The sequence below is a fragment of the Bufo bufo genome, chromosome 1 (assembly GCF_905171765.1).
Source record: "Bufo bufo chromosome 1, aBufBuf1.1, whole genome shotgun sequence".
Taxonomy (NCBI): Eukaryota; Metazoa; Chordata; class Amphibia; order Anura; family Bufonidae; genus Bufo; species Bufo bufo.
The window spans coordinates 90948902-90969694 of record NC_053389.1 but is presented as its reverse complement, the minus strand read 5'-3'; positions in this window follow the sequence as shown (position 1 = coordinate 90969694).

Here is a 20793-nt window from a genome sequence, read left to right as displayed (position 1 = left end):
AGGAGAGGACACACAGTACACAAAGTCCCTCCCTAAATAGAGTCAATGCGCTGTGATTGGTCCATCTGCAGTAATGGACCAATCACAGCGATCGCCGGCCGGTGAGCGCTGCGATTGGCTTCCCGCCGGCGTCACTGGTTGCCTAGCAACCACCCTGTGTCGGCAAAACTGAACTGTCAGCGCATCGCTCCGCTGACAGTGTAATCGCATCACATTCCCCCACGTACATGTACGTGATGATGCGGGAAGGGGTTAATAGGGAGGCTGCATACGGTGCAGATTTGTATGCAAACAATCCAAATGAAATCCACAGAAAAAAAAACACAAAAAAGGCAAAGCTGGAATACTGTATTTTTCATGGTTTGTGTGTGTTTTTGTCCAATTTTTGTTGCGGCTTTTCTGTTTGTTGACAACCCCATTGAAGTCTTTGGGGAAAACCACTCTACAGAAGATGCAGAACCACACAAGCACTTGACATTCTGCAGATCTTAACATCTGCAAGACAAGTTAATTTCTACAATGAAGAAAAAGTAAAGTGTTCATGAGATTTGTCAAATTTCAGTCACTTTGCTTGTGCTGTATTATGCTGCTGTTACTCTGGCCGAAAGTTTCAGCAGAAAAAAATGCACGTAATCTGAATTGTTTGTAGGTACCCTAAGGGTCATGTTTTCTTCCAATTAGCCAAGTCCAAGAGCATCGATAAGGTCTGTAAGCACTCCCTACTCTATTCTAACGACCGACTCATTTGCATTTTTAGGCTTATGGCATTTGTTTAGAAATGCAATATGAAGGATGGTTCAATAATTCCTTAGGCTACTTTCACACCTGCGTTTAGGTCGGATCCGTCTGGTATGTGCCCAGACGGATCCGCACCTATAATGCAAACGCTTAGATCCGTTCAGAACGGATCCGTTTGCATTACCATGAACAAAAAAAAAAAAAAAAATTTTTTTTTTTTTTTTTTTTTTTTTGTTCATGATAATGCAAACGCTTAGATCCGTTCAGACTTTACATTGAAAGTCAATGGGAGACGGATCCGTTTGAAAATTGAGCCATACTGTGTCAACTTCAAACGGATCCGTCCCCATTGACTTACATTGTAAGTCTGGACGGATCCGTTTGCCTCCGCACGGCCAGGCGGACACCTGAACGCTGCAAGCTGCGTTCAGGTGTCCGCCTGCTGAGCGGAACGGAGGACAAACGGAGCCAGACTGATGCATTCTGAGCGGATCCGCGTCCATTCAGAATGCATTAGGGCTGGACGGATCCGTTCGGGGCCGCTTGTGAGACCCTTCAAACGGAACTCACAAGCGGAGCCCCGAACGCTAGTGTGAAAGTAGCCTTACTCTGCTTTATCTGGAAAAACACAAGCTATCAGTTAAAAGGGTTGTGCCAAGTTTGAAAGGTATCCCCTATCCTGTGGATAGGGGATAACTGTTGTGGACTGCTAAGACATCCACAGATCTCGAGAACAGGGTCCTGTTCGCCCATTCTAAGGGAGCAGCAGGTCAAGCATGCGCCCTGCCACTCCATTAACTAGCTATGGGACTACTAGAGTGATGAGCAGCATAGCCAATATTTGTTTTCGTGAATTTTTCGCATAATATTCGCAATAAATTCGCAAATTCTAGAATTTGTGATCTCGTCATTATTTTCACAATTGCGCAAATTGGCACGAATGATTAGTGATGAGCGGCAGGGGTCATATTCGAATTCGCAATATTTCGCTAATATTTTGTAGAATATTAGTCGAATATTCGCAAATTCGCAAATTCGAATATTCGTTATATTCTAGGATTTTTTTTACTCGAAAAATCGGCAAGGTAATGATCGTGTAAAATGCGAATTTTGCTCTATATTGTTTTGTTTTTTCGAATATTCGCTATATTGCTATAACTTAGTTTTTTCGAATATTCGTAAAATTCTAAAACAAGAATATATAGCGAATATTCGAAAAAAAAGAATATAGAGCAATTTAGCTAATATAGTGCTATAATCTTTTTTTAGAGTTGTAATTTTTTTCCAATCTGACCTTCAGATGAGAAAAAAATTACAACTATTAGACAAAGAAGATATTAGTTTTTTTTTCGAATATTCGCTATATTGCTATATATTCTTGTTTTAGAATTTTACGAATATTCAAAAAAATGAAGTTATAGCAATATAGCGAATATTCGGAAAAAAAAACCGAATATAGAGCAATTTAGCTAATATAGTGCTATAATCTTCTTTGTCTAATAGTTGTAAGTTGAAAAATTTGCATTACAAAAATTAGCATTTTGAAAATTCGCAAACAACACTACTCCTAAATTCAAATATACTGCAGCCTTCTCATTGGCCCACAAGCTAGAAGCAGGGAAGGATCATGTGTACTGATTTAAAAAAAATCGAATATTCGAAATTACGAATATATAATCACTATATTCGAAATATTCACGAATTTTCGAAGTACCTATCCTCGAGATTAAAATTCGAAATTCGAATATTCGTGATCAACACTTATAATGATGCGCATATTTTTTGCACAATACATGCAAATTTACATTTTATCAGGTCTGAGTAGATATTTCTGATTAGTGCACTAAGTATTATTGTGACATCACAGCACTATGTCTGTAGCATGTATGTACACTAATCCCTATCACAGCACAGTGATTCCTATCACACTATCTAACACCCTGCACTGGAATCAGCTACACTATATCACTATCTAACCTACACTGACTATCTCCCACTAACTATCTGCATTATTTTTATGAGCTAACTAACTATCTAGTGTAATTGGATAAGGAATAGGATCCAGATGAAAGCACAGCAGAGCACAGCAATGACACTGCTCTCTCTCTCTCTCTCTCTCTGAACTGCAAAAAAAACAGCAGAAAATGGCTGCTGGGGAGTTTCTTATATAGTAAAGGGGTAGGCAACTGTCCTATTGGTTGCTAGGCATGTTGCTAAGCTCTGACAAAGATATTTTAGCCTTCTTATTGGCCCACAAGCAAGAAGGGAGGTTACTGATGAAAATCTAAAATTTTTGCGATTATGAATATATAGCACTATATTTTACATCTTGGCAAATTCTTAAAATGCCGATATTCGCGATAAAAAATTTGCGATTAGAATATTCGCGATCAACACTACTACTAGACATGGACCCCCACTAATCTCTAGTTATTTCCCTCTCCTGTGGATAGACGATAACTATGAAACTTGGCACATCCCTTACATGAAAAGAGTATTCTCATCTGAGACAATGGGGGCATATCACTAGGATATTGTCTGTGCAGACAAAGTGGTGGCTGGAGGACTCCGGTCCAGCCACCACCAAGCTCTCTCCCCATAGAAGTGAATGGTACAGCACTGCACATGCCTGCCACTGCTCCCATTCACTTCTATGGGGCCGATGGAAATTGCCAAGCCAGCGCTCTGCTATTTTTGGCGGCCCCCTAGAAATAAATGGAGGGTGGCTGTTTGGGACATAGGTGTGGGTCCCGGCAGTGGTATCCGCAATTATCAGACAATGGTGGCATATTCTAGTGCTATGCTCCCATTGTCTCAGATAAGAAACCCCTTTAAAGGACATCTGTCAGCAGATCTGTACCTATAACACTCGCTGACCTGTTACATGTGCGCTTGGCAGCAGAAGACATCTGCGTTGGTCCCATGTTCATATGTGCCCGCATTGCTGAAGTTTAAATACAGTACAGACCAAAAGTTTGGACACAGCTTCTCATTCAAAGAGTTTTCTTTATTTTCATGACTATGAAAATTGTAGATTCACACTGAAGGCATCAAAACTATGAATTAACACATGTGGAATTATATACACTGCTCAAAAAAATAAAGGGAACACAAAAATAACACATCCTAGATCTGAATTAATTAAATATTCTTCTGAAATACTTTGTTCTTTACATAGTTGAATGTGCTGACAACAAAATCACACAAAAATTAAAAAATGGAAATCAAGTTTTTCAACCCATGGAGGTCTGGATTTGGAGTCACACTCAAAATTAAAGTGGAAAAACACACTACAAGCTGATCCAACTTTGATGTAATGTCCTTAAAACAAGTCAAAATGAGGCTCAGTAGTGTGTGTGGCCTCCATGTGCCTGTATGACCTCCCTACAACGCCTGTGCATGCTCCTGATGAGGTGGCGGACGGTCTCCTGAGGGATCTCCTCCCAGACCTGGACTAAAGCATCTGCCAACTCCTGGACAGTCTGTGGTGCAACGTGACGTTGGTGGATAGAGCGAGACATGATGTCCCAGATGTGCTCAATCGGATTCAGGTCTGGCCAGTCCATAGCATCAATGCCTTCCTCTTGCAGGAACTGCTGACACACTCCAGCCACATGAGGTCTAGCATTGTCTTGCATTAGGAGGAACCCAGGGCCAACCGCACCAGCATATGGTCTCACAAGGGGTCTGAGGATCTGATCTTGGTACCTAATGGCAGTCAGGCTACCTCTGGCGAGCACATGGAGGGCTGTGCGGCCCTCCAAAGAAATGCCACCCCACACCATTACTGACCCAATGCCAAACCGGTCATGCTGGAGGATGTTGCAGGCAGCAGAACGTTCTCCACGGCGTCTCAAGACTCTGTCACGTCTGTCACATGTGCTCAGTGTGAACCTGCTTTCATCTGTGAAGAGCACAGGGCGCCAGTGGCGAATTTGCCAATCTTGGTGTTCTCTGGCAAATGCCAAACGTCCTGCACGGTGTTGGGCTGTAAGCACAACCCCCACCTGTGGACGTCGGGCCCTCATATCACCCTCATGGAGTCTGTTTCTGACTGTTTGAGCAGGCACATTTGTGGCCTGATGAAGGTCATTTTGCAAGGCTCTGGCAGTGTTCCTCCTGTTCCTCCTTGCACAAAGGCGGAGGTAGCGGTCCTGCTGCTAGGTTGTTGCCCTCCTACGGCCTCCTCCACGTCTCCTGATGTACTGGCCTGTCTCCTGGTAGCGCCTCCATGCTCTGAACACTACGCTGACAGACACAGCAAACCTTCTTGCCACAGCTCGCATTGATGTGCCATCCTGGATAAGCTGCACTACCTGAGCCACTTGTGTGGGTTGTAGACTCCGTCTCATGCTACCACTAGAGTGAAAGCACCGCCAGCATTCAAAAGTGACCAAAACATCAGCCAGGAAGCATAGGAACTGAGAAGTGATCTGTGGTAACCACCTGCAGAACCACTCCTTTATTGGGGGTGTCTTGCTAATTGCCTATAATTTCCACCTGTTTTCTATCCCATTTGCACAACAGCATGTGAAATTGATTGTCACTGAGTGTTGCTTCCTAAGTGGACAGTTTGATTTCACAGAAGTGTGATTGACTTGGAGTTACATTGTGTTGTTTAAGTGTTCCCTTTATTTTTTTGAGCAGTGTACATGACAAACAAGTGTGAAACAACTGAAAATATGTCATATTCTAGGTTCTTCAAAGTAGCCACCTTTTGCTTTGATTACTGCTTTGAACACTCTTGGCATTCTCTTGATGAGCTTCAAGAGGTAGTCCCCTGAAATGGTTTTCACTTCACAGGTGTGCCCTGTCAGGTTTAATAAGTGGGATTTCTTGCCTTATAAATGGGGTTGGGACCATCAGTTGCATTGAGGAGAAGTCAGGTGGATACACAGCTGATAGTCCTACTGAATAGACTGTTAGAATTTGTATTATGGCAAGAAAAAAGCAGCTAAGTAAAGAGAAACGAGTGGCCATCATTACTTTAAGAAATGAAGGTCAGTCAGTCAGCCGAAAAATTGGGAAAACTTTGAAAGTAAGGGCTATTTGACCATGAAGGAGAGTGATGGGGTGCTGCGCCAGATGACCTGGCCTCCACAGTCACCGGACCTGAACCCAATAGAGATGGTTTGGGGTGAGCTGGACCGCAGAGTGAAGGCAAAAGGGCCAACAAGTACTAAGCATCTCTGGGAACTCCTTCAAGACTGTTGGAAGACCATTTCAGGGGAATACCTCTTGAAGCTCATCAAGAGAATGCCAAGAGTGTGCAAAGCAGTAATCAAAGCAAAAGGTGGCTACTTTGAAGAACCTAGAATATGACATATTTTCCGTTGTTTCACACTTGTTTGTTATGTATATGATTCCACATGTGTTAATTCATAGTTTTGATGCCTTCATAGTCATGAAAATAAAGAAAACTCTTTGAATGAGAAGGTGTGTCCAAACTTTTGGTCTGTACTGTATATCAATCCGCTTAATCAGTATTTTGTGGAAGCAGGTATCTCGTAGGCCTCAATCAATATTTAGTGGAAGCAGGTATATCACTCCCTAAATCTGTATTTTGTGGAAGCAGGTATATCGCAGCCCTCAATCAACATTTTGTGGAAGCAGGTATATCAAACCCCTTATTTAGTATTTTGTGGAAGCAGGTATATCGCAGTCCTCAATCAATATTTTGTGGAAGCAGGTATATCAAACCTCTTAATCAGAATTTTGTGGAAGCAGGTATTTTGCAGGCCTCAATCAATATTTGGTGGAAACAGGTATATCGAACCCCATAATCAGTATTTTGTGAAAGCAGGTATAGCGCAGCCCTCAATCAGTATTTTGTGGAAGCAGGTATCTCACAGGGCTCAATCAATATTTGGGGGAAGCAGGTATATCGCAGACCTCAATCAATATTTTGTGGTAGCAGGTATATCAATCCGCTTAATCTGTATTTTGTGGAAGCAGGTATGTCGCAGACCTCAATCAATATTTTGTGGTAGCAGGTACAGTACAGACCAAAAGTTTGGACACACCTTCTCATTCAAAGAGTTTTCTTTATTTTCATGACTATGAAAATTGTAGATTCAGACTGAAGGCATCAAAACTATGAATTAACACATGTGGAATTATATACATAACAAACAAGTGTGAAACAACTGAAAATGTGTCATATTCTAGGTTATTCAAAGTAGCCACCTTTTGCTTTGATTACTGCTTTGCACACTCTTGGCATTCTCTTGATGAGCTTCAAGAGGTAGTCCCCTGAAATGGTTTTCACTTCACAGGTGTGCCCTGTCAGGTTTAATAAGTGGGATTTCTTGCCTTATAAATGGGGTTGGGACCATCAGTTGCATTGAGGAGAAGTCAGGTGGATACACAGCTGATAGTCCTACTGAATAGACTGTTAGAATTTGTATTATGGCAAGAAAAAAGCAGCTAAGTAAAGAAAAACGAGTGGCCATCATTACTTTAAGAAATGAAGGTCAGTCAGTCAGCCGAAAAATTGGGAAAACTTTGAAAGTAAGGGCTATTTGACCATGAAGGAGAGTGATGGGGTGCTGCGCCAGATGACCTGGCCTCCACAGTCACCGGACCTGAACCCAATCGAGATGGTTTGGGGTGAGCTGGACCGCAGAGTGAAGGCAAAAGGGCCAACAAGTGCTAAGCATCTCTGGGAACTCCTTCAAGACTGTTGGAAGACCATTTCAGGGGAATACCTCTTGAAGCTCATCAAGAGAATGCCAAGAGTGTGCAAAGCAGTAATCAAAGCAAAAGGTGGCTACTTTGAAGAACCTAGAATATGACATATTTTCCGTTGTTTCACACTTGTTTGTTATGTATATAATTCCACATGTGTTAATTCATAGTTTTGATGCCATCATAGTCATGAAAATAAAGAAAACTCTTTGAATGAGAAGGTGTGTCCAAACTTTTTGTCTGTACTGTATATACAAATGAGAATCAGTCAGTTTCATGGTTACAAATCTGCTGACAGGTGCCCTTTAATTTTACTTATGCTTTATGTTAAAGAGGACCTTTTACCATTCCTGACATTACAATATATGTACCTGGCACTGATGGGCTGCTACGTTCCCCCGCTGTGTCCCTGTTCTGGTTTCCCGCCCTGTATGCTAATCCATACCATTTTGTATAGGGTAGGTAGTGGAGATGGCCATGTTTCTCAAGGGCTTCTCCTTTGCTGTGAGCTGCGCAATCACAGCGGAGCGCCTCACAGAATGTAGAAGGAGATGCCCCCTGAGAAACACGGCCTTCTTCTCCTCCCTGTACCGATGGTATGGATTAGCATGAAGGGCGGGAAACCAGAATAGGGGGCATAGCGGAGCACCCCAGGTACTTATATTGTAATGTCAGGATCGTTGAAAGGTCCTCTTTAACCTCTTCTGGACACAGGGCGTACAGGTACGCCCTTATGTCCTGGTACTTAAGGACATGTACGCCTTGTGTATTTCCGATCACCACCGCTCGGCGGGCGGTGATCGGAACTCGGTGCCTGCTCAAATAATTGAGCAGGCACCTTGGCTAAATGCGAGGGGTCCCGTGACACCCCCCCGTGTCGGCAATTCAGACCTGCGGTTTTACCTTATCCGGCGGGCGGCGGTGCCATCGGGTCCCCATGCGGCTGTAGGGGGGACCCGATGGCATGGAAGGCAGCGCGATGCCTTCCGGTGACGAGCCTGTGAGATCCAGCCCCCTGGATCTCACAGGCCGGAAGCTGTATGAGTAATTCACACAGTATTACTCATACAGCCATGCTTTGTAAAAGGGATTAGACCTTTTTGAAATATGAGATTTGCAAATTAACCGTTAAACAAACTCAGGCTGAGACTGTTGCAATGCCACTGCCACAGAGGCCCCCTAGAAATGGAAGATGGATTACTGCAGGTTCTGGTAGACTGAGAGTTGTGGATAGAAGACATGTCCCACTGTCTGTGGCTCTCCATAATTCATTTGCAGCACTTTCAGAGTGCAAGAGCAACATGGAGGATGGCTCAAGCACAGTGGGTTAGGAACAAACATCTCCCATGCCTAAAGTATGCAAGACTGCAGCCAAAGACAAAAAGGAGAAGGTGAGGACTGATAGTAAGCTGCTGTTGGTGGGTGATTCCATCATAAGAGGTGTGAAGTTTGAGGAGAATGGTGTTGTGAGATGTCTCCCTGGTGTTACCGCTAACTGGGATAGACGATGGATCCTTAATATTGTTAGGCAAGCAAAGCAGGAAAGGGAGGTGGATGTTATTGTCCATCTTGGGACAAATGATCTGGCTTGCAATGAGGTTTCAAAGGTGAAATAAGCTTTTGACACACTTGGAAAGGATACACGGGAGGTTGCATCAACTGTTTCATTCTCTGCATTTTTGCCTGTGCATAACCTTCAGCATGACAGGAAGATGCGCATTAAGGAATTCAATGTATGGCTTGGTGAATGGTGTCTGAACCAAGGGTTTGGCTTTGTGTCTCATGTTAGCTCTTGTTGGAATGGAAAAGAACTGTACAAGAAAGATGGTTTGCATCTTCTCTCAAGGGAGCAAATGTCTTCGGTGAACAGTTCCAAGTATTTGCTAAGGAGCATTTAAACTAGGAAAGGGGGGCAAAAGAGTGATAATTCAGCAGTCCAACTGCCCCCCGGAACAATGCCAGAAGATGCAAGTAGCACAAAGGTTAAGAAATGACAAGCTCAGATTCTTGTCTACAAATGTTCGCAGTTTAGGGAATAAGATCAATGAACTTGAGGCTATAATGGCATCTGAGAATATAGATGTAGTGGCTGTTACTGAGACGTGGTTCAATGGGAGTAATGACTGGGATATAACAATACCAGGGTTCTCTCTATACTGGAAAGACAGAGAAGGCAAGAAGGGGGGAGGGGTGGACCTGTATGTGATAGATAGCATAAAATCTAATTTGATACAAGTTAGCGAGAACAATTTAGAGTCAGTTTGAGTTACCTTGCAGCTTGATAATCAAAAGGTAACTCGTGTAGGTGTGATATTTAGACAACCTAGCCAAGTCAAAGAATTAGATGATCTACTAGTTGAGGAAATAGCTAAAATGACATTGAACGGGGAAGTTATCATTATGGGAGACTTCAATCTTCCTGATGTAAACTGGAAAACCAAAATAGCTAGTTCTGCCAGGAGTACAGATATTCTAAATTCCCTACTGGGATTATCTCTACAGCAAGTAGTTGAGGAGCCAACCCGGAAGGAGGCCATTTTAGATTTAGTATTCACAAATGGGAATTTGGTATCTGATATTACTGTACAGTGATCACCAGTCAGTGTGGTTTACTATAAGTACAGTGACTGTCACACCACTCAAAAACAAAGTTTTAGATTTTAGAAAAACTGACTTTTCTAAAATTAGATTAGTGGTATACGAGTCTCTATCAGATTGAAACAGTTTCATTGGAGTCCAGGAGAAATGAGACTACTTAAAAGTGGCACTATTGAAGGCAACAGAAAATTGCATTAGGATTGTCAGTAAAAGCAAAAAAAGGAAGAGACCACTGTGGTACTCAGCAGAAGTGGCCAAAATCATAAAAAAATTAAAGATAGCATTTAGGAATTAACGAAACGAGGATGACAGGCAAATTTATAAGATTAGGCAAAGAGAGGCCAAACAAGTTATAAGAGCTTCTAAAGCACAGGCAGAAGAGAAATTAGCTCAGTCAGGGAAAAAAGGCGATAAGGCATTCTTCAGATACATAAATGAAAAAGGAAACTAAAACAAGGAATTACCAAATTAAAAACAAAAGAAGGAAGGTATATGGAAGAAGATAAAGAACTAGCTGACTGCCTCAATGAATACTTCTGTTCAGTTTTTACAAAGGAAAATTAAGGAAAAGGACCACAGTTAAGAAAGAAGACTAATGAATCCTTTGATGCATGTGTCTTTACAGAGGAAGTGGTTCTAAGTCAGCTGTCTAAAATTAATACAAATAAGTAACAGGGGCCTGACGGGATACACCCAAAGCTATTAAAAGAGCTCAGCGGTGAACTAGCAAAACCATTAAAAGATTTATTTAACCAATCGCTGGTAACAGGAGTCGTCCCAAAAGTTTGGAAATTAGCAAATGTTGTGCCCATTCACAAGAAAGGTAGTAGGGAGGAATCGGGCAACTATAGGGCAGTAAGCCTGACATCAATAGTGGGGAAATTAATGGAAACCATACTTAAGGAGAGGATTGTGGAACATCTAAAATCCCATGGATTGAAAGATGAAAAACAGCATGGGTTTACTTCAGGGAGATCATGTCAAACTAATCTTATTGATTTTTTTGTTTGGTTGACTAAAATAATAGATGGCGGAGGTGCAGTAGACATCGCTTATCTAGACTTTAGTAAGGCTTTTGATACTGTCCCACATAGAAGGCTTATCAATAAATTGCAGTCTTTGGGCTTGGACTCCCATATTGTTGAATGGATTAGGCAGTGGCTGAGGGACAGACAACAGAGGGTTGTAGTCAATGGACAATATTCAGACCATGGTCTTGTTACCAGTGGGGTACCTCAGGTATCTGTTCTGGGACCCATATTGTTTAATATCTTTATCAGCGGAATTGCAGAAGGCCTCGATGGTAAGGTGTGTCTTTTTGCTGATGACACAAAGATTTGCAACAGGGTTGATGTTCCTGGAGGGATACACAAAATGGAAAAGGATTTAGGAAAACTAGAGGAATTGTCAAAAATCTGGCAACTAAAATTTAATGTTGATAAGTGCAAGATAATGCACCTGGGGCGTAAAAACCCAAGAGCAGAATATAAAATCAGTGATACAGTCCTAACCTCAGTATCTGAGGAAAGGGATTTAGGGGTCATTATTTCAGAAAACTTAAAGGTAGGCAGACAATGTCATAGAGCAGCAGGAGCAGCAGGAAATGCTAGCAGAATGCTTGGGTGCATAGGGAGAGGAATTACCAGTAGAAAGAGGGAGGTGCTCATGATGCTCTACAGAGCACTAGTGAGACCTCATTTGGAGTATTGTGCTCAATACTGGAGACCATATCTCCAGAAGGATATTGATACTTTGGAGAGAGTTCAGAGAAGAGCTACTAAACTGGTACATGGATTGCAGGATGAAACTTACCAGGAAAGATTAAAGGACCTTAACATGTATAGCTTGGAAGAAAGATGAGACAGAGGGGATATAATAGAAACTTTCAAATACATAAAGGGAATCAATAAGGTAAAAGAGGAGAGAATATTTAAAAGAAGAAAAACTTCTACAAGAGGACATTGTTTAAAATTAGAGGGGCAAAGGTTTAAAAGTAATATCAGGAAGTATTACTTTACTGAGAGAGTAGTGGATGCATGGAATAGCCCATCTGCAGAAGTCGTAGCTGCAAATACAGTAAAGGAGTTTAAGCATGCATGGGATAGGCATAAGGCCATCCTTCATATAAGATAGGGCCAGGGGCTATTCATAGTATTCAGTATATTGGGCAGACTAGATGGGCCAAATGGTTCTTATCTGCCGACATATTCTATGACCCCCAAAAGTTGAAGTCCCAAAGTGGGACAAAAAAGAAAGTATAAAAAAAAATTGAAAAAATAAAGTTTTCCCCCCAAAAAATTCAAAGTTTCAAGTAAAAATAAACATTTTCCCCCAATAAAGTAAAAAAAAAAAAGGTAAAAAATAGGATTTTTTTTTGGACATATTAGGTATTGCCGCGTCCGTATCGACAGGCTCTATAAACATATCACATGACCTAACCCCTCAGATGAATTCCGTAAAAAAAAAAAAAGGTGTAAAAAAAGCCATTTTTTGTCAACCTGCATCACAAAAAGTGTAATGGCAAGCGATCAAAAAGTCACACGCACCCCAAAATAGTGCCAATCAAACCATCATCTCATCCCGCAAAAATCATACCCTACCCAAGATAATCACCCAAAAACTGAAAAAACTATGGCTCTCAGACTATGGAAACACTAAAACATGATTTTTTGTGTTTCAAAAATAAAATTATTGTGTAAAACTTACATAAATAAAAAAAAGTATACATATTAGGTATTGTCGAGTCCATATCGACCGGCTCTATAAAAATATCACATGACCTAACCCCTCAGGTGAACACCGGAAAAAAAAAATGGTGTAAAAAAAGCTGTTTTTTGTCATCTTACATTACAAAAAGTGTAATAGCAAGCGATAAAGTCAAATTCACCCCAAAATAGTGCCAATCAAACCATCATCTTATCCCGCAAAAAATGAGACCCTACCCAAGATAATCGTCGAAAAACTGAAAAAACTATGGCTCTCAGACTATGGAGACTATGGCGACACTAAAACATGATTTTTTTTGTTTCAAAAATAAAATCATTGTGTAAAACTTACATAAATAAAACAATTACATATTAGGTATCGCCGCATCAGTGACAACCTGCTCTATAAAAATACCACATGATCTAACCTGTCAGATGAATGTTGTAAATAACAAAAAAAAACGGTGCAAAAACTGCTATTTCTTGTTACCTTGCCTCACAAAAAGTGCAATATAGAGCAACCAAAAATCATATGTACCCTAAACTAGTACAAACAAAACTTCCACCCTATCCCGTAGTTTCTAAAATGGGGTCACTTTTTGGAGTTTCTACTCTAGGGGTGCATCAGGGGGGCTTCATATGGGACATGGTGTCAAAAAAACAGTCCAGCAAAATCTGCCTTCCAAAAACCGTATGGCATTCCTTTCCTTCTGCGCTCTGCTGTGTGCCTGTACAGCAGTTTACGACCACATATGGGGTGTTTCTGTAATCTACAGAATGAGGGCCATAAATATTGCGTTTTGTTTGGCTGTTAACCCTTGCTTTATAACTGGAAAAAAAATATTAAAATGGAAAATCTGCCAAAAAAGTGAAATTTTGAAATTGTATCTCTATTTTCCATTCATTCTTGTGGAACACCTAAAGGGTTAACGACGTTTGTAAAATCAGTTTTGAATACTTTGAGGGGTTTAGTTTCTAGAATAGGGTCATATTTGGGTGGTTTCTATTATGTAAGCCTCACTAAGTGACTTCAGACCTGAACTGGTCCTTAAAAAGTTGTTTTTTGAAAATTTCTGAGAAATTTCAAGATTTACTTCTAAACTTCTAAGCCTTGCAACGTCACCCAAGAATAAAATGTCATTCCCAAAATGATCCTAACATGAAGTAGACATATGGGGAATGTAAAGTAATAACTATTTTTGTAGGTATTACTATGCATTATAGAATTTTGGCAAATTTGGTATTTTTTTATAAATAAAAATGATTTTTTTTTACTCAATTTTACCAGTGTTATGAAGTACAATATGTGACGAAAAAACAATCTCAGAATGGCCTGGATAAGTAAAAGCATTTTAAAGTTATCACCACTTAAAGTGACACTGGTTAGATTTGCAAAAAATGGCCTGGTCCTTAAGGTGAAATAAGGCTGGTCCTTAAGGAGTTAAGATACAATATTCAAAAAAATCATTTTGTGCCATATCTTTAGTTTGTATATATTTTACAAAATAATAAAAGCTGGGTGTGGAGTTTCCATAATTTTTGCTAGTGGATGCACCTGTATGGTACACTATTAAACTGCTTTTGCAGGATTGAAAAACATGGGCTTTCCTCAAAAACAGCACACCGGACCCAGACTTTTTCACTGAAGTTCGGGTTCGGTGTTCTGGTGATTTTATTATTTTCCATTATAACATGGTTATAAAGGAAAATAATAGCATTCTTAAGACAGAATGCTAAATAAAATGGCCATGGAGGGGTTAAAAATATTTAAAAAAAACTCACCTCATCCACCTGATCACGCAGCCTTGATTGCGCAGGTTCTTATTTCTTCAGGACCTGTGAAAGGACCTGCAATGACGTCACCGCGCTCACCACGTGGTGAGTGCGATGACGTCACCGCAGGTCCTGCTGAATGAAGAGAGCATCTTCAATATTCATTCAGCGGTCACGTGGTGAGCGCTGTGACGTCATCGCAGGTCCTTTCGCAGGTTGTGAAGAAAGAAGACCTGTGCGATCAAGGCTGCGCAATCAAGTGGATGAGGTGAGTTTTTTTAAAATATTTTTAACACCTCCTTGGCCATTTTATTCAGCATTCTGTCTTAAGAATGCTATTATTTTCCGTGTTAACCAAGTTTGGGTCCCCATTGACTTTAATGGGGTCTGGGTTCGGGGTCAAGTTCGGGTCCTGAACCCGAACTTTGACCTGAAGTTTGGCCGAACCCGGCGAACCTGAACTTCCACGGGTTTGCTCATCCCTACTTATGGATGTATGTGGCGCTGTTTTTGGAAGAAATCAGCTGTGTTTTTGCAATCCTGGACAACTACACGCAATGTGGTCTTAAGGTTTGCAGTACCAGAGTGGTTTTCCATTAATCGTGGCAGAACCACAATAAAATTGCGCCAAAACCATGGCATGTGAATACATATGGTGTAGAAATCAATAGAAAAGCAGGTGCTGAGTGCAGGTTGGATCAGTGGTAGCACTGCTTTCTTGTAGTGTTGGATTTGTTAGCTGAAATCTAAATATGATAATATTTGCATGGCATGTGCATGCTCTCCCCGTGTCCGTGTGGTATTCCTCTTGGCACTTCCACAATCAATCATGCTTAGGTTAATTGGTTTTCTTTGAAATTGGCACTAGAGGGAATATTCTTAGGCTAAGGAATTGAGGTTGTGAGTCCACTGGGGAAAGACACTAATGTGATTGCATTCTTTGTCCAGTACTGGGGAATATATTGTCATTGACATTTATGAGGTAATAAATATAATATTACATCATGTGCAGTTATTTCTTAATCAAATAGCATGTGTCTTATGTTTAGCTGAAAAAAAGGAAATCACTCACAGGGACAAGCACAGTCAGCTGTTTACAGTTTTAAGCATTCAAAGTGAATGATATTTTTAGATCTAAAATTGAACGCTGATTAATTTGTTAATATATTTTTATAGGACTTGAATCTCTTAAAAACACATGGAGTCCAAATCTAAAATTCTGGCTTCCTGGTGTCACCACTAGGGGGAGCTTAGGAGCATACTGAATACTGTTTATTATTGCATTCAATGTATAACAAGATGCAATAAGCTTCTGAGACAATCAGTACAGTGAAAGGACTGCCCTTCAGAGAACAGGAGGAAGTACCCCGAGCACTCAAACAATGATGGCCTATCCCATTGGATAGCAGCTGTGCTTGGTATTGCACCTTAGCCCCATTCAATTGAATGGGACTGAGCTGATCCTAGGCCACATGACCGATGAATGTGACTGTTGAACAAATTGAAGTTGACAAAGTGGAATTCAATCTGAATTTCAGGAAAAATTAGATTCATCACAAATCTGAATTTCCTGGCGCTTTATGGCAACAAATCAATTTTTTTCTAAAATGATTGCTGCACATGTTACAAAGTGAAAGTAAGAAGCCCAGTAATGAGGGATCACCCTTAACGCCGTGCAGCCAGCCAATCAGCAGATAGCCAGCTCCTGTTATGTCACAGCCCCATAACACGTCTCATCCTGCCTGTTCTCCACCCTTTTACTTTGAACTTAGTTCAGGGAGAGTTGTTACAGGTACTAGGGACAGCGATTAAAGGGGTTGGCCACTCTTTAAATACTCTCCACTACTGTGTGGCATGCAGGAAAAAAAATAAATAAGTCCCTAATATACTTCATTAAACACATCTGCCTGCTTCTCTTTCAATTATAAGCCACGCCCCCTTAGTCCTGCTCTACCTTGCAGCTGAGTTCGTCCATGGATGCACGTGACATGGAGGAGCTTGAGAGGAAGCTCGTCCATGCGCATGTACAGTCTGCTCCTGTCAGTGGTCGGCTCCCAACTGTGACAGGAATCAGCTGCTTGTTCCCTCTCTACAAACAGCTAATTCCTGTCAGAAGCTGGCTGTGATAAAAACCTTTAGAGTCCCTACTGCAGAAGCTACTTAGTCAATCCCCATCCCCCCCTGCACTATCACCACACAGCCGACCCGCTAAGCCACGCCCACTGGTCCTGTTAGGCCACGCCCCTGCAACCAACAAGGAAAGCAGGACATCTAGCCAGGAACTATGATATACTAGCATAAAGACCCGGCTTCGTACGGGTATATTTCATCTATTTCAATTCATGTTTCCATATATCATAAAAAGATATTAACAGTATCCCCCATAACAGTGACCTCTACAATACCCGCCCCTTTAACAATGACCTCCACGCTGCCCGTCCCTTTAACAGTGACCTCCACAGTGCCCGCCCCTTTAACAGTGACCTCCACAGTGGTCACCCTTTTAACTTTGACCGCATCTTTAACAGGGACCTGCACAGTGCCTGCCGATTTAACAGTGACCTCCACAGTGCCCGCCCCATTAACAGTGACTGCCCATTTAACAGTGACCTCCACAGTGCCCACCCCTTTAACAGTGACCTCCACTGTGTCCGCCCCTTTAACAGTGACCTCTACAGTGCCCGCCCCTTTAATAGTGAATTCCACAGTGCCCGCCGCTTTAACAGTGACCTCCACAGTACCCGCCCCTTTAACATTGACCACCCCTTTAACAGTGACCTTCATAGTGCCCACCCCTGTAACAGTGACCTCCACTGTGTCCGCCCCTTTAACAGTGACCTCTACAGTGCCCACCCCTTTAATAGTGAATTCCACAGTGTCCATCCCTTTTATAGTGGCCGCCCTTTAACAGTGATCTTCACAGTGCCCGCTCCTTTAACAGTGACTTACACAGTTCCCGCCCATTTAACAGTGACTTCCAGAGTGCCCGCGCCTTTTAACAGTGACCTTCATAGTGGCTGCCTCTTCAACAGTGACCTCCACAGTGCCCGACCTTATAACAGTGACCTCCACAGTGCCCGCCCCTTTAACAGTGATCTCCACAGTGCCCGCCCCTTTAACAGTGACCTCCAGAGTGCCCACCCCTTTAGCAATAACTTCCACAGTGCCCGCCCCTTTAACATTGACCTCCACATTGCCCATCCCTTCAATAGTGACCGCCCCTTTAACAGTGACCTCCAGCATACCTTCCCATTTAACAGTGACCTCCACAGTGCCCGCCCCTTTAACTTTGACCACCCCTTTAACAGTGACCACCACAGTGCCCTCCCCTTTAACAGTGAACTCCACAGTGGCCGTCCATTTAATAGTGGCCCCTTCCCCCCATGCATGTAGCAGTGTAGTTATGACTGAATATTTAAGGACCTGCAAACTGCTAAAACCTGTGATCAGTTGTTTTGGCAACCTGGAGTAGGACCTGTGAGCTTCTATTGGCTAAGAAGGTACATGTGACCGTGTAAATGGCAGTTTGGATTTAAGTGAAAGGCTTGCTGGCTTCTATTGGCTAATGCAGGTCATTTTTGGGGAATATCTCAGAAACACTAAGTCCTAGAGAGCTTAGACCCAGTCTAAAAGCCATGGTCCACAGAGAGCTTCTAAAGCATCAGAGGGATCTCATTGTTAAAAGGTATCAGTCAGGAGAAGGGTACAAAAGAATTTCCAAGGCATTAGATATACCATGGAACACAGTGAGGTCATCATTAAGTGGAGAAAATATGGCACAACAGTGACATTACCAAGAACTGGACGTCCCTCCAAAATTGATAAAAAGACGAGAAGAAAACTGGTCTGGGAGGCTACCAAACAACTATGCAAAAAATCCACCAATTTCCCCCCGCTGCAATTATGCCCAGCAATTGACATCTTTGTGAAACTTGTAAGTGAAGACCTGACCATGATCAATAGTCAGGGTAAGAGGAGAGAAGAAAATCTAAGATTAAAAGAAAAAGGAGCACTAGATGCACTAAGAGACCTAAAAGGAGTGCTATTTAAACAGGCAGATAAAGTGGGAAACGTAGTAATTTGGCCAGAAGATATGTACATGCGACAGGCCTATAAAATACTTAAGGATAAAAAATGTTATCGCAAACCTGACTCTAACCCCCTCTCTACCTTCCAGAAAAAATAAAATGACATACTGGACAAAGCTGAAGAAGATCAAACTATTCCATCTAAAATAAAACCTCTACTGACAATCCCATCTCCTAGAGTACCAATATTCTATATGACACCTAAAGTGCACAAAAATACTATAGATCCGCCCGGCCGACCCATCATATCAGGTAATGGTGGGTTATGTGAGAAGATTGGTCAATTCATTGACTACCACCTTACAATGCTTGTTAACACCTTGCCATCCTTTATACAGGACACGACGGCAGCGCTAAATAGATTAAACAATATGCAAGTAGAAGAGAACATGATCCTTGTCACAGCGGACGTGGAAGCGCTGTATTCGAATATAAAGCACGAAGATGGCTTAAAAGCAGTGGCTGAGTACGTAAAAGGTAATAATATGGAAGGGGGGTTTAATGAGTTAATCCTTACCCTATTGAAATTCATTTTTCTTTTTAATAATGAATTCTTTTTACAAATACAGGGTGTGGCGATGGGGGCCACATGTGCCCCATCCTATGCTAACCTTTTTTTAGGAGCCTGGGAAAGAGAAATATTCATGAATGAAACGACACCGTACATCAATAAGGTGCACAATTGGATGCGCTTTATTGATGACATCTTTTTCCTATGGGAGGGCACACAGGAAGAACTTAAAAAATTCATCAACACCCTCAATAACAATGATCACAATATATTCTTAACCTTCCAGATGGGAAAGGAGGTCACCTTTCTAGATCTAAAGATACAAATAAAAGACAACGGGATACTAGAAACTGACGTCTATAGGAAAGAAACCGCGGTTAACTCATTACTGCATGCTGAATCATCCCACCTGAAAGCCACCATTGACGGAATACCCACTGGGCAATTTGCAAGAATAAAGAGGATCTGCTCCAATGAAGGTAAGCACAAAGAACGAAGTAAGGAAATGATAGAGAGATTCAAAGCTAGGGGATATAGTAACAGACAGATTAAGAGAGGAGCTGGTAAAATAAAGAAAAAAAAACGAGAGCAATTATTATGCCCGAATGTGATAAAGACGGAAGATGTATCATATAATACCAGATTCCTAACTGAATATAATAGCCAATGGTGGCAAATAAAGGAAATTTTAAAAAGGCACTGGAACATTTTACAAACAGATGTGGTCCTAAAGAAATGTATTTCGGAAAAACCCCTGATAACAGCTAAAAGGGCAAAGAATTTTAAAGATCTATTGGTACACAGCCACTATATAAGCAAAACTGGTAGTGATGGCAATGACAAACTGAAAGGATCCTTCCCCTGTGGGACATGCAAGGCAAGTAAAAATATGATAAAAACCACAGAATTCACTGGTCTAAACCATAACAAAAGGTATAGAGTCAGAGAATATATCTCATGCTCCTCAAAAGGCGTAATATATCATGCCAGATGCCCTTGTGACAAGATACTGTATATATAGGTCTTACGTCCAGAGAACTGAGGGTACGTATCAGGGAACATATACGGGATATAGAGAAGAGCAAAGAGGAAAAAGATCTAAATAACCTCAAAACAATACCTAGGCACTTCAAACTATTTCACCAAAGTAATGAAAAACTGTTGAAATTTACAGGTATAGACCAGATACATATGGGAATACGAGGGGGAGACCTCAATAAGAGGCTGGCTCAAATTGAGAGTAAATGGATCTTCAGATTGGGCACAATGGCACCTAGAGGATTAAATGAAACCCTGGGATTCAGTTCCTTCTTGTAACTGTAGGAGGTTTTAGATAGGTTATAAGTTAAGAGATAGTTATATAATATTTTAACATTGTCTTATTGTGATTATCGTAGAACTTACCTGGTTGCGTTGGAGTGGACGATGACTGGACTCGTGTGATTGTGAGAATCCATTGAAACCTGCAGAGAAGGAAATAAGAGGAGGGGAGAGAAAAAGGAAAAAAAGAGAAAGAAAGATTGGACATTTAATAAGTATATTTATATATCCATGACATATTAATGCAATATATGGAATAATTATAATAGATGGTGAAGTCAGATAAGTAGGGAGTATGTGAGTGTCTGTATCTAACCCCATATAATCATGCACAACCAATATATATATGTGACTGCCTATAGCAGTTTATCAT